The sequence below is a fragment of the Dendrobates tinctorius genome, unplaced genomic scaffold (assembly GCF_039654945.1).
Source record: "Dendrobates tinctorius isolate UK_male_01 unplaced genomic scaffold, ASM3965494v1 ptg000143l, whole genome shotgun sequence".
Classification (NCBI taxonomy): domain Eukaryota; kingdom Metazoa; phylum Chordata; class Amphibia; order Anura; family Dendrobatidae; genus Dendrobates; species Dendrobates tinctorius.
Genome location: NW_027361810.1, coordinates 38,330,356 through 38,355,017, shown reverse-complemented (window position 1 = coordinate 38,355,017; position 24,662 = coordinate 38,330,356). Strand labels below are relative to the sequence as shown.

Genomic DNA, 24,662 nt, shown 5'->3' with positions numbered 1-24,662 from the left:
TTACAATGTGATTCTCGCAGGCCAAGCTTTGTGTACTTGTTTCATCATCAAAATTATTCACATGGTTCCAAATCTCCTATAACCTGAACCCTTTAATGATGCAGCCTATTTTCCTTTTTTTTATGCTTTCATTGTTTCTTCTTTTCTAAAAGCCATTGATTTTTTTAAAACTTTTCCACTGACTTAGCAGTATGAAATCTCCTGTATTTTGATTGCTACCAATCATAGTACCATATCATATTGTGAAAATTTTGAAAAAATCCAAATAGTGTAAAATAGTGAAAAAAATAACAATTCTGACATTGTATACGGGGTTTCATTTTTACAATGTCCAGTGTATGGTAAAAGTAACCTGTCAACATGACAAGTTCAGATGAGAATGATTATGGTCATGTCAAACATATATTTCTGTATTATTGTAGGCTATGTTTTACTATTATTATTGTTTCTGTATTATTGTGGTGGTTTAAACAAATTCTAAGCATCATAAGGAAAAAAGATGTAATTTCTGTCCCCATTTTTTGAAACCTATAAATCTTTTTATTTTTCTTTGATGGGTCTGTGCATGAGCATTACCGTATTTTTTCACGTGCCAAGCTGTTGTGTTTTTATTGCATACCATTTAAAGTACATATCATGTTTTAATCACTTTGCATTTTTTTGGGGGGTAGCTATTTAAAAATAGAAAATTGTGGCATTTCAATTTTCTTCTTTACACATTGAACATATGGGTTTAAAATTTGATATTTTAATAGATCAAACTTTTATGGATACCAAATATGTCTATTTTCTTTATTGTTTTTTTTCTTGCATTTTTAAAGATTGTGATACAAATTTGGAAGCTTTATTTATATTTTTAAAAACAGTTTTTTTGTACTATTCACTTTATTTTATCGAGCCTTAATAGGGGACCTGTGAACATTTGATCTCTCGTACTTTACACTGTAATATTTACAGTACACATAACAATCTCCGGTGAAGCTCATGGTGTGGCTGAGCTTTACAGGAACACCAAGATGATGGAGGTCCTTCAACAGGACCACCAAAAATGTAACCTTTGCCAAAACACACTCAAAATTGACTGTTGTGTATAGTATTCCTAGAGTAGGGGTTTAAATGTCCCAAGTAAAGTTGAGAGAATTGTTTGGAATCGGTCGTCGAATCTGAATTTGCCATATTCGTGCGATATTGGTGCCCTATTCGTGCCGAATTTATGCTTGACGAACGATTCCGAACATATTCGCTCATTTCCACTCCCATTGACTCCAATGATGTTCAGCTGTGTTTGGCAATATTGAAAATAGAATATTCGCCGCTAATCGTAATCAGAACCGAATTTTGAAAAATTCGCTCAACTCTAGTGTTGATAGGTAAGTATATGGGATTGGGGTTTAACCCAGCATCATAGTTAGGGTTTTGTTCAGGGCACATATTCAGCTCACTTTTCTAGCCCAGTAACATAATACATGTTAATACTCTGTTTAATACCGATTCTAAATGCCTCTTCCTGAGCCAAACCCATAGATTGGAGTCAGTGATAAACGGTCATAGAGGAGCGCTTAGGAAGCAACCCAGGGGCAGACAAAAATGTCAGGTCTCCACCGCAGCTCCAGCTGAAAACCTCCAATGGAGGATAGGAGCAATGAGAAAATGGAAACGGTCTTAGGAGCGCAGGAAACAGACTCAGACAAGAGATGGGGTTAAACCACAACGCGTTTCGACGGATGAAGACGGATTCTCTGTCAAAACGCATTGTGGTTTAACCCCATCTCTTGTCTGAGTCTCTTTCCTGCGCTCCTAAGACCGTTTCCATTTTCTCAAAACCCATGGATTTAACTCATATTTCCAAAGTTCATAAGTATCAACCAAAACTCTTTTTTTGAAGATTTGTATTTATGTGTGTTTTCTCTCTAGAGTTTATGAACGATACAATAACAGGGCAAGGAAATACAGGTCACGTTTATTAGGAGCTATAAAATCTCTTTGCTCATTGAAGTGATATATAGAGACCATCGCTATGTGATACAGACACTGTGTAATAATAAACAGCGGAAAAATGAGAAGTAGGATGGATTAAGCCACTCAGAATTAGGGCATCTGAAAAATTAATAAAGAAACTGTTTGCTTTTAATGAATACTTTAATTTATCCTTTTATATGTGCAGCAGAGAAAAGCCCGAAAATAGAAAAAAAGAACAAAAAGAGTAAATATTGTACAAATTATACTTCACTCAAGGATGATGAATATTGGTTATGTACAGGATAATCCGCCGTAGTTTGACTGTGTTCTGAAGGATGTTTTCGAAAGGTAGATTAATTCTCAGTTTGAGACCATCCAAGCATGTTATAAGTGAAGCTCATCCGGTTGTGACTGCAGAAGAAGTGTTGTTGTAAATTCTTCTCAATACTGCAACTGGAATTTGAAAATCTACACTATAATTTTAACCCCTTCACCATCTTGGCATTCTCTGTTTTTACGTTTTCGTTTTTTTTTTGCTCCCCTTCTTCCCAGAGGCATAACTTTTTTATTTTTCCATCAATATGGCAGTGTGAGGGCTTGTTGTTTGCAGAACAGTTTTACCATATAGTGTACTAGAAAATGGGAAAACAATTTCAAGGGCATTGAAATTGCAAAAAAAGGTGCAATCCTACAACTTTTTTACTATGTTCACTAAAAGCTCAAACTGACCTGCCATTATGATTCTCCAGGTCATTACGAGTTTGCAGATACCAAGCATGTATGGGTTAAAAATCCAAAGTTTGTAAAAATAAATAAATAAAAAAGGGCCTAATTTTCTGAGACCGTAGCATGTCCATTTTTTGGTATCTGGGGCTGGATGAGTGCTTATTTTTTGTGATTCACACTGATGTTTTATTGATGCTATTTTTGGGTAGATACAATGTTTTGATCTTCTTTTATTGCATTTTATTGCAATGTTGTGGTAACCAAAAAAAAGGAATTTTTTTAATTGTTTTATTTTGACTGGGGCAAAGAGGGGGTGATTTGAACTTTTATATTTTTTAAAAAATGTAAAAACTTTTTTACACTTTTTACTTTCTTCAATAGTCTTCTTTGGAGACTTGAAGCTGCAATCTTCTGATCACTGGTGCTACACATAGCAGGGCTTCAGAAATGATCATCTGCTATGTACGCTGGCCATGGGGCGGCACTCATAGCAGATCGGCAATTGCAAGCACGGATTGTCATGCCAACCCATCGGTGCCCCGCGATCTTGTGACAGTAGGGCCGATGAGTGGGGTTAGTTAAGCGCTTCCGGCGCATTCATATTAGACACCGTTGGCTGTTAGGGGCACATGACAGCTGATCAAATCAGCTGTCTTCTATGTGAAAAGATGTGGACTCGGCGCCAAAGCCCATGTAAAAGAGGGGGAAGAGACCTATGATGTACCTATATGTCATAGGTTGTAAAGGGATTAAATATTGCTCCTTGATTATATCAATCCTGGAGTCCTATTTAAAAGGACACTCTGATGTCGACACCACCCCCCTGATTTGAATAGGGGAAAGATCTGCAGTACCCAGCTGCAGCCACAGCTCCTTTGACAACTCTAAATATCTACCGGTACCGGGAACAGCTGATCTCCTATGGTGTCAGGTGTCGCACCTCTACCAACCAGATATTAATGACCTATCCTAAGGATAAGTCATGAATTTAAAAATCCCAGATAATATCTTTAACCTTGGCTTTGTAACTAGATTTCGCTTCTCTCTTGTTCCTTAGATTGTCCCTTGGTATTTGTTATCATACTCCTACTTTTTACCATTGGCCCCGCCATACGCCTAGATTTTATCATTGGTGCATCCTCTACTTATGTCTCCATTAAATACTTTGGTGTGACACATCAGGTTGTTTTTGTAGCTGGAACTATGGTAATCAGCTGATCACCAGGCTAGCTTAATTTCAAAAAGCGATTTTCGAGTTGAGAACAGGTCAGGCTTATGTTAGATGATGCACTAGACTGCTTCTTCCAAGTGCACTGACACACCCGTAGTGCACTTCCAGCCTGATTTGTACATGGCTACGATGTTTGATTTCTTGTGAATGGCACATTGTATGAGTTACTCCTGAATCTAAGACCAGACTCTGTGTCTTCCTTGTGTCTCATCTTGCTCATTCTGTTCTTTGCCATTTGTGATCTGGTGCAATCCAATGATATTATGTGTTATCGCTATAGCATAATGCGATGCTTCATCTGTGCTCACAGTGACGGACCCTCAGACGCTGCAGACCGCGTCCGAGGGTCCGTCACAGAATGATGGCACATTGCTAGTGTATGTTGATAATGGCATGCATTAGCAATGCGCTCAATAATGGGAGTGAATGGCAGCGTTAACGGATTGCATTACATCGCGTTATGCCGCATGTAACGCAATCCGTTAAACAGACTGCATTAACACAGTATGAACCCAGCCTTATAGGCTTGCCCAGGCAGCAAAAAGCTTTCTAAGTATTCAGGAGTAGTGATGGTCCAACCTGAACAGTAAAGTTCAGGGTCTGTGCCAAACACCTAGTGTTTGGGCACGGGTGCCAAACACCTAGTGTTTGGGCACGGATCCCAAACAAGGACTTCTGCAGGAAGTCCGTGTTACTGTTTTGGGCTCGGCACCCAGCAACATTGGGTGTTTCCCATGCTGTCATCTGCATCACAGAGTGAGAAACACAGGTGGAGATGATCGGTGGTGAGATCATTACCGCCGGACAGAGAGCTGCGGTTTCCACGCTGTCGGATGACAGCCAGTAGCTGTGACCGGTGGTAAAAAGGTTACTTCCAGTCACACGCGTCGCCTGATGAGAGAGTACTAGTCCCATCAGCCTACACCTACTGTCACTGATAACAAAATGGGGAAACACTTTGAACATCAAATTTAGGTAAATGTTTAAGCAATATCACAGAAGACAATGCAACATATACTGTTCTGTTTTACATAGTGCTACTGTGGCGGCCCTGAGGCTCAGTCACCACAGAGGTACTGCACCTCCTTCTGAGGTTTGGTACCCCACCATCCAGGTAAGGTGGGAACTCCTGACCACGCTCCAACACTCGCACCCCACACAACAGGGTAGTTCATCAAAGCCACATTGCGGCTCCTTGCATAGAGTGTAACAGAGCACCTTTGGTGGCTCCCTGCTTGGAACACGAAACGTGCTGGGAGGCGGGTGGAGTTGAGAATACATAAAAGAGCGGGGAGGTTTAGAATTACAGGTCAGTCAGTAGGTCAGTCTGAGAGAGGAAGTCACTCAGAGAGGTGTGAGGGAAGGAGATCCCTGGAAGAGGGATGGAGGAAGGAGTTCTGCAGCTGCCTCAGTGATCTGAGCCAGCTGGCACAGGAAAGGAAAGAAGGAGAAAGACGATGAACTGAAGCCTGAGGTTCCATAGGAAAGAAAGACAAGTACGGAACATAGGAGAAAAAGGGAACACAGAGGACATAGGTTAGAGGAAGAACCCTGCCTAGAAGTTCTAAGCGCAAGGCCGGGGACCGGTCCCCGAGGTTGTATGGACACTAACGATTCTGCAGCAGACACCGGTGGAGTAGAGGGCTGTAAATGCACTACTTCCATCTAAGACTTGGGGGCACAACAGCAACACGGATAGAGAGCCGGGACTCAGGAGTAAGGAGTCCCCAAAGCAGGCTACAGCTGTCTGCCGTACAAGTAGAGTTCTTGGGAACATCTGTTAGGAGGAACTCCAGTGTAACTCAGTACTAGGAGATCTTCACACTAAAAGGAGCTATAAGAGGAGATGTTCAGAAAGGCACATGTTGGCGGAGCGTTGGAAGGGAGCATTCCATCTTGCCTGGAGGTTGGCTGGGTCCCTGACCCAGAGGACACAGCATGGAGGCTGGCACCTGTGTGTACTACAGACTGTGAGTAAAGCTTTGGAACCACAAGCCCTGGTGTCCTCCATTGATTCTTGCACCAACACACCCAGCACTGCTACATCTGGGTACCAGCTCTACACCGCTTGCGCCTCTCCTCTTCCCCCTACATCTACACTGCCCTGGGGCTACAGCTCCACCTGTGGGGAGCTTCACCATCTTGGCTGCCACACACCACCAGCCCCGGAGGATCTGCAAGCAGTGTCGGCCTAACATCTCACTTGCCGAACACCACAGGTGGCGTCACAAACTATTCCATTCACTACATTCTATCATTCAATTTCCCCCATTAATTGGGCGCCCAGGGCCACGGACCGGGTCACTGCTGCTGTGACACATCCCGCTGACACCGGCCCAGTACCGAATACCCCACGGCCTTGGGAGGGTGACCCATTACAATGTAACTTTTTTATTTTAACACACAAGGTTTATTCTTTTTAACCTCGTATGAATGACTTAGAAATAATCCGCATAGCTCAAGAAAGCAGAAAGATGTAAGAAACATAGTTAACAATGTGTGATTGTGACATTTCTATTAGCAGTGAGGCTTTCTGAGTGATTGCCCAGGACCTACTAATATATAGAAGAAAAGATGTAATTGTTTCCTGTGGTCCATTGTCTCTCTCTCTCTCTCTCTCTTTCATGTGCTGTACATTACCAGGAATGTATCATGGCTGATAAATTGATAATTCCTTTAAGACAAGCGCACAATGTGAGGCACAGACACGAGTCTCTGCCATTATGAGTAGAAGAACAGCATACGAGATGTAACCGTGACCCAGATTTCACACTGAAGTTGTTATTTAGCATCTCGTGGAAAATGGAGGCTGCAAATGGACACTATAAAATTACTCATAATACAATGAGGATACTCTGCACATAAAGGTGCACAAATACATTTCTGTCTCTCTGGGCGGTTTTGTTAATAAGGCATGAAACAAAGTTTTAAAAGGGATCTGTCATAAGATTTCACAGTACAAACGTCATAGATTATTGTTATAATCCATTTTAAGAAGAGGACGTAGTAATGTCTGTCTAATAACACAGATAAGGAATTTAAAATGAATCTCCTCCTTCGCAATTATCCGTTTGATTAGTTAGTTTTATTTGTAAGAGCGGAGGGTTGCTTTATGTACGAGGGCACTTGGCACACAGATCATTAAAAGAAATGTATAAGGGTTCGGCCACTGCTTTTTTATTGATGGCTTATTATTAGCATAGGCAATAATTACATGATTAGCGAAGGTGCCATTTTTTTGGTGCCAAATTCATCAAAATGGCGCTTGCCATTCATGAATTTGGCGCAAACTCAAGAAAGGGCTTTTTTCCTGTCTTGAACTGTGTTTGCGACTTTTGGAGGCAAAAGTTGCAAAAATTGTGCCAAAATTGTTGCATATTTAAAAATACACCAGCGAAGGATTGGACTGAAGCTGTGCCAAGTTTTGGAAATTTTTGTAAAGTTGCAATTGATGAATCAGGTGAAAACATTTGGAATTTCTAAATTCCACAAAGCGGAAAAAAAACAGGAGAGCAGATATGAAATAGACTTGAAAAAGGCACAAATGGAATAATGAATTGGGTGCCAACCAAACACAAAGGTGCAAAACAAACAAAAGTAGACAAAAAACAGATGTACAGGCAATGATAAATCTGTGCCAAAGTGTATAGGAGGCCAATCTACAAACAGCTATATAACACAGGTGATGCAGCGGTTACCGTATATACTCGTGTATAAGCCGAGATTTTCAGCCCATTTTTTATGCTGAAAGTCCCCCTCTCGGCTTATACACGAGTCATATACCGGGGTCGGCGGAGGAGGGAGAGCGGGGGTGTCAGAGACCATACTCTACTCACCCCATCCTGGCACATCACTGCAGCCCCCCTGCTTCTCCGCAGGTCTCCTGCGCCTGTGTTCAGGGTTACGTGGTACAGCTCATTAAAGTCATGCCTTTAATGAGCGGTACCACGTGACCACTGAACACAGGTAGAAGACAACCAAGGGAGAAGCAGGGGCTGCAGAGAAGACCGCGCGCCAGGAGGGGGTAAGTATGACAGGGGCAGAGCAATATTCATCTGTCCCCGTTCCATCGCCGTGCACCGCTCTGTTTTCGGGTCCTCTGGCTGTGACCTTCAGCACAGGGCGTGATGACGTAGTCAGTGCGCACCCTCTGTTGAATGTCACTGCAGAGACCCGGGAGACAGAGCGGCGATGGAGCAGGGACCGGTAAATATTGCCAGTGCCGGGGGCCTGAGCCAGCGGCAACACTGGCACCTGGCCCACATAGCACGCCAGTGTCCCCGCCTGCTCAGGACACCGGCACCTGGCCCCCAGCGAGAGGTGAGTATGTCATTTTTTTTAATTGCAGCAGCAGCATATGGGGGGTATTTATGGAGCATCTTCTTGGGCCACCATTAACCCTTGTGCAGCAACATATAGGGGGTATTTATGGAGCATCTTCTTGGGCCAGCATTAACCCTTGTGCAGCAGCATATGGGGGCATTTATGGAGCATCTTCTTGGGCCAACATTAACCCTTGTGCAGCAGCATTTGGGGATTATTTATGGAGCATCTTCTTGGGCCACCATTAACCCTTGTGCAGCAGCATATGGGGAGTATTTATGGAGCATCTTCTTGGGCCAGCATTAACCCTTGTGCAGCAGCATATGGGGGGTATTTATGGAGCATCTTCTTGGGCCAGCATTAACCCTTGTGCATCAGCATATGGGGGGTTTTATCTATGGAGCATCTTCTTTGACCACAATTAACCCTTGTGCAGCACCACCCTCAGCTTATACATGAGTCTATAAGTTTTCCCAGTTTTTTGTGGCAAAATTAGGGGGGTCAGCTTACACGCGGGTTGGCTTGTACACGGGTATATCGGTAGTTTTCAGATTACTACATCTGTATTTTTTTGTACTGAGAACAATTATCAGTTTAATCCCAAAAATCGAATATCTGATGCTGGACTGAAAGAATTTCATTGCAATCCCATTCATTTATTAAAGTGTGAAGAGCATTTGTTAAATTTTGCAGTGTTGTATTGTCTCGGTGTCTTTAGTTAGTAACCAAAATATAAGTCTTTGCAGCTCATTTCAAACTGTCAAGAGAAATGTAGACGTATCCCAGTTGTGTAACATTAGGCATCATGTTCACTTAGTGTTACAAGCATTAGATAGCGAGCGAATGTGGACAGTGAGTAGAAAATTACATTAGGTATAAAGGGAATCTGGCACATGATCATCACTCAGAGTAATTAAAACAGATACAACTATAGAAGTGTTCCTGCCATTTCAAGGGTACATTAGTATTGACCCAGGTCTGGTATTGTCCTGCATATTCTTTATTATGGTGATCCCTTTCACTAGACATCAGTAAATGCATTAGACGCAAATCGAACTCCCTTTGATTTTTCACCAAAAATTCTAATTAGACAGTAAACCAAAAATTTGTTGTGATTCATTTCACCTTTAGCAAACTTCACCATGGATAGAATCTATTTTAGGCATTGTTTTGTATATAATATACAAAAAAATAAAAAAAAAAAGTTGCACTATATTGTGCTAAACCATGTCAATGTGAAATATATGAAATATGAATAGCTATACAGCTTCTGAATACTAGAAAAAAATGAAAAGCTTTGCACATAATTTGGCCAAGTGATGCCTGCCCATCAAACAACGTCAAGGTGGTCTCAAAAACTAATGGGTCCCTATCAATGTGAATACCTCTCTTAGGCTGATGTCTCAATTCCTGGGTGGATGTGGACACTTCTCTCAGTAATGCCTTCAGCATGTGATGAAATTAATTACACCAGGTTCCTACCTACCCATAAATACAGGCATTGCTGAGAGAGGTGTCCACATTCACCCACCATGTGGAAAAACTATCACTGGCAAGTCCCAAGTGCCAGTGACGAGCATATATACCAGAGGGGAGTGGCTAACACAGAACAGCTGAGACACTTCAGAATGGAGAGCTCCAGGAGAACAACTGAAATGATTAACCCTTGCAATGACAGAGCAAGAAAAACCTGCACTGTTTAATAGGATGGTAAACCAGCTTTAATCAGTGCAGGAGTTTGTGTAATCAGACGCCGCAATCTTCTGGACTCTCAGTGGCGGTATCCCCGTGACACGCTTATTGTAAAATAGAAAAAGACTGTCCCGGATAAACCCTTTAAATATACATATACCGTATGTAATAAACTAGATCCTTACATATTGCACTGCACAACTGTACTGTACCTGTAGCAGAATTGATCCTTTTGCTACCTGTTATTATCATACAATTATTCCAGGACTCATTTTATCCGTTTACTTTGCGATATGAAATGTTAAGGAAAAATAAATGTTGGTAATTAGAGAGACATTGTTATAAGTTTTTCGCTAATTAACAGATTTGAGAAAAAGACAAGTATGTTTATGAAATGAAAAGTAGTTCAATCAAAGCTGTAAAATTGAGTTATGTGAGGACGAGGAGGCTTTATTTTCAGGGCAAGAGAAACGTTAAAAGAGCAGAATTTGCAAAATGTGTTGTAAGATTTCACAATGGAGGCTAAGGCCCTGATTCCTTAAACTGTTTATATCAGGAAACTTTTGTAAAACAGTTTGAAAAATCACAACATTTTTGAGCTACATCAAACTGCACAAAAAATGTAGCAACTTTTGGTGTTTTCAAGACAGTGTCGGGCAGCTCCGTCAAAACGGGCTGTGGAGAAGCCGGGACGGGGCATTGTTATATCTGCCAATCAAATTCATGAAAATTAGCATTTCATATGACTGGAATAATATTTCTGGCAAGGTGTGGGGAGTCACACGCCTCTAATAAGAGGCACCAAATTAATATTGTAGCGTGCGCCATTTACTGAACATGGCTCATCTTATTCCTGCACGCTCCTTGTCAGGGTATGTGCACACGTTTCCGATTCCAGTGCGGAATTTTCCGCACAGAATCCGCATCTCTTGGCAGAAAATGCAGGTGCATATTTTATGCGGATTTGATGCGGATTTTCATGCGTTTTTTACATGTAGATTTGTATTTGTTTTTTGTAAGCTAAATAAAGATTTGTTATTTAACAAAAAAAAGATTTGTGATGTCATTTCTGTCCAACCTCCTCTTTTACATTTGTCCAACCCACACTCCATTACACAGACAGACAGACAGACAGATAGATAGATAGATAGATAGATAGATAGATATTATTCTGGGTACAGTTGTTTAGTTTGAGTAAAAATACTAGGGTTCCATTCACATGTTACTCATACGTACAATGCACAGCAACACAGATACTGACTATATAGCAAAATATAGATGCTTATTTATGGTGTTTTCTTAGGATGGTTATAGAAAAACTTTGGTATATAAGATCAATGAAATAAGTAGATTCTTCTGCCTCTCTGCTCTCTCCTGCCCTTCTTTCAAAATAACAGGAAAGGAGAAGAGGTTGTACATAGATCTCAAGGAGTGGAGAGGGAAGAAATGATCTACAGTCTCAGGGAGGGCAGAGAAAACAGTTTACTGATAAGAAAACATATGAAGAGGAAATAAGTGCAAGTCACAAATATTCTCTTGCTCTCAGATTATTACATTACACTATGCTTACAAATTATGCCCTGTAAAGTCAGTATATTTACATAAATTGTATAGTATGCCAGGCACATTTTCCAGAGATAAGAGATTAGGTATGAATTGCTTTTAGCTTAGGTAATATAAGGCAGATAGCATATGGTGTGGATGGAGTGGTGGTGAATGGGCACTAATCTTAACACAATCACAGCAGAGTGATTCCTATAATACAGAATTGTTATGGTATTGCTTTTCATGTAATCTTTTAACATTGTGGATGTGGAGCTTAAATAAAAGAGGACAGATAATTCTTTCCGTCTATATAATATCTGCTCTTCAGAAGGGTTTAGCTTCCTATTATTGGACTGTCAATAGTAATCTATATTTTATAATTGTTTCGCACTTTCAGAAGTTGCTCACTTAAATGAATAACAGAAAGACCCAAATTAAAACAATCATTTTCATTTAGACGATTTGAAAAGGAAAAAAAGATCAAACACATGAACTGAAAGGGACTTTGCATTTAACTAAAACATGAAAGCTCCAGTTCACATAATCAAAAGAAAATCTATTGTCCCTGCAAAATCTGCTCCGACTTTTCAATTACTGACACTGAACCGTGTCTGGGGAAAATTCTCTTATTTTACCTCCTTTTTCACACATTTAATAAAACAATCTCAGTGTTAATCCATCAATTATTCTACTGGCCACTTTATATTCTTACTAGAGGCGGTCGAAAAGATTCTACGTTTTTTTAATTGGTCTATTTATTCTGATACATTATCCTTTACCTTTATGCCACAAAACTCTAATGTTTATATGAACAAATTTCAGGATTTTACTTGAAGAAAAGTTTAGGAAATTAAAGAAGCAAGCTTCATATCTAGTATAAATAATTATTTGCTTAAAGTCCGCTTGCCTGAGATAAGAAATCGTTCCTTCAGCTTCGGCCCACGTCACACATAGCGACTCACCAGCGATCCCGACAACGATATCAACTTGTCAGGACTGAAGTGGTTGACGGATTCTGGATCTCAGACAAGGGGGTCTAGCAAAGACTAAGAGGAGGACAGGTTTCTTATGTGAGACCAGTAGGCCTAAAGTGAGGACTAAAGCCCCCGTCACACATAGCAATCTCACCAGCGAGATCGCTGTGTGTGACACTGACCAGCGACCACCCCCCCTTGCCGGTATCGCTGATCGTTGTTGGAATGCCCTGGACATTTCTTTGATCGTTGGTCTCCCGCTGGCCAGCACGCATCGCTGCGTGTGACAGGCGGGAGACCAGCGATCAGCGCTCTGGTAACTAAGGTACACATCGGGTTTCTAAGAAACGCGCGTCACTTAGAAACCCGATGTGTACCTTGGTTTCCAGCTCCCTGTATCAGCGTGCTGGTAAGTAAGGTACACATCGGGTTTCTAAGTGACGCGCGCTGCTTAGAAACCCGATGTTTACCTTAGTTACCAGCGCACTGATCGCTGGTCTCCCGCCTGTCACACGCAGTGATGCGTGCTGGCCAGCAGGAGACCAACGATCAAAGAAATGTCCAGGGCATTCCAACAACGATCAGCGATACCGGCAGGGGGGCCGGTCGCTGGTCAGTGTCACACACAGCGATCTCGCTAGTGAGATTGCTATGTGTGACGGGGGCTTTAGTCCTCACTTTAGGCCTACTGGTCTGACATAAGAAACCTGTCCTCCTCTTAGTCTTTGCTAGACCCCCTTGTCTGAGATCCAGAATCCGTCAACCACTTCATCTTTGCTTTCCTTTAGAACATGCAATCTGATGGTCCCTGGATAGTCCCCCTCTTTGGCACACAAACACATTGACATGCAGGTATGCGAGCTACAAGACCATAGATCTATTCACTTCTCAATACTTTCCCTATCTAACTAATCAACAGGAAACTACATTCCTATGTGCCATGTAACCCTTCCCATCCTGGGCTGGTTCCAATAATTTACCCTGTCTGCTGCTAACTCACTGCCAAAATACATAAAACAACATTTTAAGCATAGCAATGCATTATGAAATTATAAAAGCTTCAAGAGATGTGTTGGCAGCATCTTCACTTCTTTACACATACCTTCCATGACATGTAGTGCAAACAGGTATCTCTCAATGCAAATAGTAAATTAAAAATTGCAAGGGAAAACAAACACTAGTCAAACACTGTTTCCCCTCCCATAGTAACAGCTGAATGACAGAGAATACAGATGTCAGAATGGTGACGACCTTTATAAGACAATTATTGAGGAAGACCGTTCAACAATCTATGAGCAAAAGTGCCTTATGGGCATCTCTCCAATTCTGATATTAGTCTTTTTGTAGGGAATTTTCAACTCCAAGCCCCTAGTCCTATATTATCAGTAGAGTGGAACACCATTTTATTGTCATCGTAAGGGTTAACCTGGATTTTCACATGAAAATTTGCTATAAGTTTTCAGCCAGTATATGGGATTTTTTGGCACGATTTGGGAAATACAGTATTGGTTTGTTATTGTGCAATGTGTGGAACTGGTCTTAAAGTACGTAAAATGCTTATTTCAGGTGTATGTCAACTTTTATTAATTTTTTTAACTTTCCATTTTTTGCAGTCTGCCAGTGATCCCACGACAATCTAACCTACAGTCAATGTGATAGCCTGGATGATGAACAGATTTCTTCAACTGCCGTGTAACAAAGTATTAACAACAGGGCAATACGTCACCAAAGTCCTGCAGGTTAACTATCTGGTGAATTTTAGAGAACAGAGTGAGGGAATAGAAATGCCACTCACATCACGGAATGAATGGACGAGCAGAGAACTGCTGGTAAAACAGATATTATTTACTACTTGTGTCAGGACTCGCAAGAGGATTATGACAGTAACCAGCCTGTATGTATAGCACATCAATAAACCTCTCATTGTTTTACTCTGACATGCAGCATATATCCGAGTGAATAAGTAAAGAACATATATCAAAGACAATGTGTTATATGGGAAATGAGCACCATTTGTCTCAAGTGTTGCCAAGTTCAGCTTAGTTCAGCTTAGTCTTTTCATATTTAGAAATTTATGCAATTGAAATTCATATTTAAATGCAATTTTATGAGCAATTATATTAAAACAAAACAGCCTACATAGTAATTCCATGGTCTCAGTCTGGATCTTTATCAAAGAACCAAGATTCGAAAGCAAATCTAGAACTAGAAGCCATAGACTCCAACTATAACTCCAATGATGACATCTAGAGTTGAGCGAAACGGGTCGAAAAAATTCAAAAGTCGCCGACTTTTGGCAAAGTCGGGTTTCATGAAACGAAACCCGACCCTAGGATGAGGTCTGCGACTTACGCGCCAAAGTCGCGTTTCAAAAGTTTGTTTTGTGCTCTTTTTCAGCCAATCAGGATCCACGGACACTGTGGGCAATGTGATGACATAGGCACGGGTCACCACCATCTTTCAGAAGGGCATGCAAGTGATTGGCTTGCTTTGGTGGGCGTCACAGGGGGTATAAAAGGGCGTGCACGCCGACCGCCATGTTACTCATGCTGATCTCAGAATAGAGAGAGCTGCTGCTGCTGATTTTGTAGGGAGAGCGTTAGGCAGGGAAGAAGACACCAAAAACTGCTTCTGCTGCTAGCGATTTTGCCTGTACAACACACCAGTCACTGTGCAGTGCAAGGGGAGGCTATATAGTGGTGTATCAGTGGTGTTGGTTGTTGGGCTGCCTTCTAAGGCTTCATGACATTCCTGCATTGCTGTTTACCCACTGCTCCGCAAACTGCTTTTTTAAAAGCAATCCCAATTTTTTTTTTTGTCCTGCTGAGAAGAAAAAAAAACTGCTTCTGCTGCTAGCGATTTTGCCTGTACAACACACCAGTCACTGTGCAGTGCAAGGGGAGGCTATATAGTGGTGTATCAGTGGTGTTGGTTGTTGGGCTGCCTTCTAAGGCTTCCTGACATTCCTGCATTGCTGTTTACCCACTGCTCCGCAAACTGCTTTTTTAAAAGCAATCACAATTTTTTTTTTTTGTCCTGCTGAGGTACTGAGCTTGCATTTTTTCGCACCATACAGCGGTGTACGCTCCTCACACAGTACCGTGTAATGGCTGTTATCACAGCCACAGTGAAGCTATCAGTGAGTCACTCTGTGAGAATAAGTCGAGGACATGTTCCGTTCTTACAGACCTGCACTCTAGGGAGATTCCAATTCTGCCCAATTCTACATACACCTTGTAGTTTGTGATACACTAGCCAATTTCTGCCTGTGACATAGCGCTCAGATACTCAGTGGGCCTCACACAATCCATAAGTGTCCAGTGTCCACAAGTGTGTGCAGAAATTAAAAATCTCCCTTATCATCTAGTCACTTTGGTCACAGCTCTGCCATCGAGCCTGTGACAGAGCGCTCAGATACTCAGTGGGCCTCACACAATCCATAAGTGTCCAGTGTCCACAAGTGTGTGCAGAAATTAAAAATTTCCCTTATCCTCTAGTCACTTTGGTCACAGCTCTGCCATCGAGCCTGTGACAGAGCGCTCAGATACTCAGTGGGCCTCACACAATCCATAAGTGTCCAGTGTCCACAAGTGTGTGCAGAAATTAAAAATCTCCCTTATCATCTAGTCACTTTGGTCACAGCTCTGCCATCGAGCCTGTGACAGAGCGCTCAGATACTCAGTGGGCCTCACACAATCCATAAGTGTCCAGTGTCCACAAGTGTGTGCAGAAATTAAAAATCTCCCTTATCCTCTAGTCACTTTGGTCACAGCTCTGCCATCGAGCCTGTGACAGAGCGCTCAGATACTCAGTGGGCCTCACACAATCCATAAGTGTCCAGTGTCCACAAGTGTGTGCAGAAATTAAAAATCTCCCTTATCCTCTAGTCACTTTGGTCACAGCTCTGCCATCGAGCCTGTGACAGAGCGCTCAGATACTCAGTGGGCCTCACACAATCCATAAGTGTCCAGTGTCCACAAGTGTGTGCAGAAATTAAAAATCTCCCTTATCCTCTAGTGACTTTGGTCACAGCTCTGCCATCGAGCCTGTGACAGAGCGCTCAGATACTCAGTGGGCCTCACACAATCCAAAAGTGTCCAGTGTCCACAAGTGTCTGCAGAAATTCAAAATCTCCCCTGTCCTATAGACACCTTGTACCTTGTTTTACATTACTATATAGTTTGTTGGATTTTGTCTACATTTCTACCAAAAATGAGGAAGCCTGGTGGAAGAGGCCGTGGAATTGGGCGGGGGTTGGCAGCTGGTAATGATGGTGTTGGTGGTGGATCTGATGGTAGTGGCAAGAGCAAAATAGGACCGAATGCAGGAGGTGTTGAGCCTGCGTCATCGTCTGGCTACATAAGGCCTCGAACGCTTAGTTTTCTAGGAGTTGGCAAACCGCTTTTAAAGCCAGAGCATCAGGAAAAAGTTTTGTCTTACATTGCTGACTCAGCCTCCAGCTCTATCGCCTCCTCTTCTTCAGTTGTAAAAAGTAAAAGCACTGAGTCGTCATTGGAGGCTCATGTTCATAAACCACACCTTTCCTTGTGTCCTTCACCCCAACCAAGATTGAAGGATGACGCAGGCCATACTACTGATTACTCCATGGAGCTGTTTTCACATACCATGCCTGGATTATCAAGTGAAATGGTGAATTACCCAGGCCAAGATGAATCTGACATGGAGTGCACTGATGCACAGCCGCTGATGGATGATTCTGCTGGTACATTCACTCAGAGCACTACATTGTCCTCGCAGTGTACAGAGCCAGATTCTGACCCTGATGAGACTCAGGTGCCCCTTCCCGCACACTATACCACCATACACGGTGACACAGAGGAAGGTGCACATGACATAGAAGAGGAGGTGATGGATGACCGTTGTTGACCCAGATTGGCATCCATTGGGGGAAGAGGGTGCTGCTTCCAATAGCTCAGATGAGGAGCATCCACAGCAGACATCGACATCGCAACAGCTGTTATCTGGCAGGCCCGGAGCACTCCAAAGACAGGTTCCAAACATCAAAAGAGTTGCTGGACAGCTTGTCCAGAGGGTTAAAAGATCACAGCGTGCTAGGCCGCAAAATGTCTGCCAAAGTAGGAAGAGTGCAGTGTGGCACTTTTTTGAACAAAATCCTCATGATCAGGCCAAGGTTATCTGTAAGAAGTGCGCAAAAACCTTTAGCCGAGGGAAAAATCTGAAAAATTTGAATACCAGTTGCATGCTTAGACATTTAACCAGCATGCACTTGCAAGCATGGACACAACACCAAACCTCAAGTGCCACATGTGCAACTGATCACAACGAAGGTAGTCAGCAACGCTACATTGTTTCCCCCACTGTAAGCCCACCGGTTAGCACAGCAGCAAATGTTGAGGTGTCGTTGCAATGCCACAGCAGTCAGGGAATCCCACTGTTATATCAACGAAAGACTGATTCTAGGCCATCAGAAAGAACAACAACTCCATCACCATCATCAACCCTCTCTCAGTCCGCCCTGTCCACCGCTACTTCCACCATATGCAGCTCTCAAGTCCAGCTCACCCTCCCAGACACTATGAGTAGGTCAAGAAAGTACTCAGTCTCTCATCCGCGTACACTGGGTTTGAACGCCCACATTGCCAAACTAATCTCGTTTGAGATGATGCCCTTTCGGTTGGTGGAAAGCGCAGCTTTCCGCGAACTCATGGCCTATGCAGTACCACGCTATGACCTACCCAGTCGCCACTTCTTCTCTCGCAAAGCCATCCCAGCCCTCCACCATCATGTGAAAGACCGCATTGTCCATGCACTCAAGCAGTCAGTGAGCGGAAAGGTGCACCTCACAACTGATGCATGGTCCAGTCGGCATGGCCAGGGCCGTTACGTGTCCATCACTGCGCACTGGGTTAATGTGGTGGATGCAGGGTCCACAGGGGACAGCGGTGGTGGGACAGTGCTGCCTAGCCCACGGTATAGGAAACAGTTGGCTGTAGGCGTTCGACCCTCCTCCTCCTCCAGAAGCGAAAGCTCGTCCACAGAGCGCAGTCGTACGAGCACTCCATCTGCAGCTGCCACTGTTGCACACGATGTGTCCCCCTATCGAGCAGCTATTGGAAAACGTCAGCAGGCTGTGTTGCAGATGATGTGTTTGGGCGACAGACACACCGCCGAGGTGCTGGCCGAGTACTTGAAGCGACAAACTGAGTCATGGCTGGGCAGTGTACATCTTGAGGCAGGCAAGGTAGTTAGTGATAACGGCCGTAATTTTGTGGCAGCCATAGCCCTTTCAAAACTCAGCCACATACCTTGCTTGGCTCACACCTTGAACCTGGTGGTGCAGTGCTTCCTCAAAAATTATCTGGAGTTAACAGCCCTGCTCCAGAAGGTGCGAAGACTGTGCGCGCACATCCGCCGGTCACCTGTACACTCCGTTCGTATGCAGAAGCTGCAGCGATTGCTCCACCTTCCCAACCACCACCTCATTATCGACATTGCAACTAGGTGGAACTCCGCCCTGCACATGGTGGAGCGGCTGTGCGAGCAGAGGCAGGCCATAATGCATTTGTGGGAGGATACACGGCCAGGCACTTTGAGAGCAGACATGGAGTTGACAGGTGTGCAGTGGTCGAAGCTGAAAGACCTCTGTAAAGTCCTTCAGTGTTTTGAGGAATGCACACGGCTGGTAAGCGCAGACGACGCCATCCTAAGCATGAGCATCCCACTTATGCATCTGCTCATGCAAACTTTGACGCACCTTAAGGAGCAGGCTTCTGCAGCCAATGTTGATGAGGAGGAAGAGGAGGAGGGATTCCTTGATGACATTCAGCCATTGTCTGCTCAGGGACCTCTCCTGGACGAGGTGGAGGAAGAAGAGGAGGAGGAGGATGATGGGGATGATTACTTAGGGGAGGAGGATGCATCTCGTGGGGCAAGTAAAAATGTTGGCGTGGCAAGGTCTGGTACAGGGTTTGTGCGTGACTGGAGGGATGTGGATTTGCCAGAAAGTGCTCCTCCAACCAGCACTCGCAGTGCATCATTGACACCGGGAACATTGGCCCACATGTCAGATTATGCCTTGCAGATCCTAAAAAGGGACCCCCGCATTGCCAAAATGATGAACGATGACGACTACTGGTTGGCCAGCATCCTGGATCCATGCTATAAAGGCAAATTACAAAACATCATGCCACAGGAGAACCTTGACCTAATATTGGCTAATAAACAAGCAACTCTGGTAAATCAGTTGCTTGAGGCATTCCCAGCACACAGCAGCGGTGATGGTTCTCACACGAGCCGTACGGGCCGGGGGCAGCTTGGCAGAGGTGTTCGTGGTGCACACAGCAGAAGTGGCATTGGAGACAGGGGTTTCATGACAATGTTGTGGACTGATTTTTCAAGTACCGCTCACACAACTGGTAATACTGCATCGATGGAAAGTGACAGGAGACAGCAGTTGTCAACTATGGTTACAAACTACTTTTCCTCCCATATCGATGTTCTCCCACACCGGACATTCCCCTTTGACTATTGGGCCGCTAAACTGGACACCTGGCCTGAATTGGCACAATATGCCTTACAGGAGCTTGCTTGCCCAGCTGCAAGTGTGCTATCGGAAAGAGTCTTCAGTGCAGCTGGATCAATCCTGACAGAAAAAAGGACCCGTCTGTCAACCCAAAATGTGGATGATCTAACCTTCATTAAAATGAACCATGCATGGGTTTCCAAGGATTTTGTCCCACCTTCCCCTGATGACACATAGGGTGACAGAAAAATGGCTTGCTTTGGTCCACCTCTTCCTGGGACTTGACCTATTTCACCTTTTGCATCAGCTGAATGTCCAACATCAACATATGCCACTTTCTAAAACTCCCTAACTGTGCTGCCTCCCCCCCATGGCCGGGGTCACCACCTAGCGCACGACACCGTGCGAGTGCCGTTGCCCTGGACAGGTGGGTAGGCCGACTCTTGGGCGCGGGCGTGACGGAGTCTCGTTCGTTAACGGAATTAAGCTTGTAATGTGTGCATCTGTTCTGTAGCTGGCATGGTTGCGGTTTCCCAGGTGGAGTCGAATTTAACCGTAGGCTCCACTCCTGGTGGTGCCCTTCTGGACATTTCTTTAAGGTTCAGCTTTGCAACCATACTGCCCACGTAAAACAAACACTTTGCCTTCATGAACGCTGTTTGGAGGGTCATGACTCTTGGGAATAACGCCGCCCAATCAGTTAACTTGCTAGAGAGATCGTTCGTTGCTCCCAAGCATGACATCACACTCCCTAGGAAGAAGGTAATGCCACTGTGGCGACCGTACTCCTGGGGGCGACACAAGTGCACTGATGCCCAGCCACTGCTCGATGAATCTGCTGGTACATTGACCCAGACCACTACATTCCCCTCGCACGCTACACGGCCTGAATCTGACCCTGATGAAACTCAGGTTACCCTTCCCATATACAGTTCCATCTTACACGGTGACAAAGAGGAAGCTGCAGATGAAAGTGCAGGTTCGGCCCACCCGCCATCAGACACACCACCGTACTATCAGGGGCCCTGTGTCAGTGCCGTCGCCAACGAGTGGGCCCCCCCTGCTTGCTCAGGATCACAGCACTTGCAAGGTTGAAATACTGTGCAGTGAGATGGAAGATGGGGACGACGAGGAGTCCAGACTAGTACAGGGATTCCCTAGCGAGGAGACTTATTTGATTGCTTTCAATGTTGGGACAGCAATTTTTGGGGAGCACTATACTCTGGAGAATGATAGATGGGGCCCACCATACACTGGAACATTCCAAAGGTGGACATCAGACACTGGAGCAGCATTTACAGGGCCCATTATACACTAGAGCATTAGAAATGGGGCCCATTATGTTTGGAGCATTATTTGGGCCCATAAGACAGTGGAGCTTCATCCATGGGGACCAACATATACTGTAGCATTATGTGGAGCTCATCATATACTGTTTCAAACATTATATGGGACCAATGATTCTGTATGGAGAAATAGATGGGCCTTGTCATGAGATGTAAAAAGTGAAGTATTTTTCATTGTACTATACCGCTATTTCTCTGCCGTATCGGAGCATGATGAGTTGTGGTATGTGTTAAAGGGGCGCTCTTTCGCCCAGGGCACATGAAAACCTGGAGCCAGCCCTCCCCCCCCACAACTTTAGCCAAATAACCCCCATTTTTCAGTGCGTAACTTGTATTATGAAGTTAATTAAGGTTGACAAGCTTAAGTAAGAAGAATTGATGCTTTTGGCATTCAAATGGGCACTGTAGGAGTGTTTCCTGTCCTCCTCTCACTGCCGACTTTTATTCCCCATTGACTTACATTGGGTTTCGTGTTTCGGGACGACCCCGACTTTTCCCTATAATCGGACGATCTTGCTCGACCCGACTTTTGGAAAAGTCGGGTTTCACGAAACGAAACTCGACCCTAAAAAACCAAAAGTCGCTCAACTCTAATGACATCTATAAACTGTCGAAGGCTCCGTCCAATTTGATAACTTTTTTAGCCCCCATAGTGGACCCCTGGGTACATATTAAGTAGACTTGGAAGCTTTTGAAATAAAGTTTATGCCCATAGTGATCTGAATAGACGATTTACATTCAGATGAGGCCAACGTTAATAGTGGCCACCATTTTCCTGGTTTCGATTCTCATAAGACCAAGAGCCAGACCAATCTAAAATATAAACCCTGTTTCGGTAGGATTTCATCCAGTTACTCCACTTTCTTCCCATACCCTACTAACACTAATAGGTTAGAGGAAAATTGCACTAAGGGGTCGTGCACACGACCGTAATTTCGCGAGTGTTATCCTGCAAAACACTGGATTGCACTTAGACTAGTGTGATTCAATGGGACCAGGGAAATGTCCAATATTTTTCAGACAGAACCAGTTCCCGGAAATAAAAATCTCAGCATGCATGGGTTTGATCTGATAGTCGGATCGCACTCTGCCATTTAAGTCAATGAGTTAGTGGAAAGCATCAGACTCAGATGACATCTGAGAGCAGACCGATTTCCATGGACTGACAGAATGGAGAAGATGGAGACATTTTTATCTCCATCTTCTCCTCATCCGAGAGAATCACACTATGATCACACTCTGATCAGTGTTTGATCAGAGTGTGATTTGCATAAGCAGGCCGATTCTCTCATATGAGAAAATATACCATTGTGTGACTTATCTCAATATGTATGAGTCTGGTGGACAAGGGCTAACGTAAAAGAACGTGTTCGGTCTCCAGAAATCATTACCCATATGATTCTATGACTAAGGACTTCAGCCAGAAACGCATCAGAATGTCTTCTTGTTCTTAACCTGTCTGGACTCATTTTAACGAAATGAAATAAAGGAGAAGTTTTTTATCCATATCCAGCTGGTCGATCCTTCTTTTTCTTTTTTTCTTTGCTCATATCCGGTGGTCAGACGGACTTTGGATTCCAGCTGCAACATTGGAGGCTAACTACTATTCACACGGTGTGGCTCATTTCCCTTATGTTTTTTGTTGTTATTATTATTATTATTATTATTATTATTATTATTATTATTAGTCTTTTGCTATAAATTCTATTAACCAAAGCCAGGTTTTGAATTAATATTTTTTTTCCAAAAGTCCAGGTCCTGAATTTCTCTTCGATCAGTTTGTTCTTAGCTGACGAATGTATAAATGGTTTCTTCTTTGGTTAGTACTCTAAAAGATTAAAAATATGTATTAAATATGATTATTAGAGAAGAGCGACTTTGCCTTTTTTTGGGTCGAGTCGGGTTACACGAAACCCGACTTTCGCAAAAGTCGGGTCGAACGAAATCGGCCGATTATTGTAAAAAGTCGAAGTCTGACTGAAACACGAAACCCAATGTAAGTCAATGGGGAAGAAAAGTCGGCAGTGAGTGGAGGACAGGAAACACACCTAAAGTGCCCATTTTAATGTCAAAAACATCAATTCTTATTCCTTAAGCTTGTCAACCTTAATTTACTTTATAATAATAGTTAGGCATTGAAAACTGGGGATTATTTAGCTAAAGTTGTGGGGAGGTAGTGCTGGCTCCAGATTTTCGTGGGCCCAGGGCCAAAGAGTGTCACTGGGCTCCTTTAACACATGACACAATTCATGATCCTCTGATACGGCAGAGAAATAGCGGTATAGTACAATGAAAAATACTTCACTTCTTACATCTTATGATTGATATCCGTTTTAAATTCTCCAATAGCTCCAAAAGCAGACAGTATCTTACTCCATACAGTATTATGGCCATAGTGCACTATACAGAGTAATGAGGCCCATACATTTCTCCATACAGAATCATTGGTCCCATATAATGTTCCATACAGTATATGATGAGCTCCACATAAAGCTACAGTATATGTTGCTCACCATGGATGAAGCTCCAGTGTCTTATGGGCCCAAATAATGCTCAATATATAATGGGCCCCATTTCTAATGCTCCAGTGTATAATGGGCCCTGTAAATGCTGCTCCAGTGACTGGTGTCCACCTTTGGAATGCTCCAGTGTATGGTGGGCCCCAGATATCATTCTCCAGAGTATCGTGCTCCCCAAAAATTGCTCCCAACCTTTAAAACAATTAAATAAGTCTCCTCCCTGTACTCTTGACTCCTCGTCATCCCCATCTTCCATCTCTCTGCACTTGGACTGTTTAGGCAGAGGGCATACAGACGTGATGTCATCGCGCTCTTTGACCAGAATGTCACTGTCAGGAAAAGTGTTTGGTTTCCGGGGGCAGTATGGTTGCAAAGCTGAACCTTAAAGGAATGTCCAGAAGGGCACCACCAGGAGTGGAGCCTGCGGCTTAATTGGGTTCAACACGGGCAACCTCAACCATGCCATCCACAAAAAAGCTGCACAGATTGCAAGCTTAATTCCGTTAACGAACGAGTCAGGCATGCCCCCGTGGACCGCGTCCAGCTTACTAGAGGGACACGCGAGGCTCTGGCACTCGAGATCGGCCAATAACAGGTCTGTCATGCCCTTACATGTCCGGGGCTGCACGCGTGCTACAATGAAAGGACCAGCGTGTATCGTTTACAGGTGCAGATAACACGCTGAACCCCGTTAGTGATGGGGATCTGGGATTACAATTCTTCCCCGCGAACAAGCATTTCCCAGTAAGTGCAGGTCAACCGTAATTCCGGAATTAGGCCTAAATGGCATTCCAACAAGAATGTGAAAAAATTAAGTGTCCAAACCACAGGTGCTGTAGCTTG

At 43.6% G+C, this 24,662-nt stretch overlaps 1 long non-coding RNA gene across 1 annotated transcript in view; it reads left to right on the top strand.

Moving 5' to 3' along the window:
• LOC141049109 (uncharacterized) overlaps positions 1-14,387 on the top strand; it is a 32,861-nt gene extending 18,474 nt beyond the window's left edge. The window contains exon 2 of the long non-coding RNA XR_012220258.1: positions 14,064-14,387. This is a non-coding gene — a long non-coding RNA (uncharacterized lncRNA). The remainder of the gene's footprint in view (positions 1-14,063) is intronic.
• Positions 14,388-24,662: the final 10,275 nt, after the last annotated feature.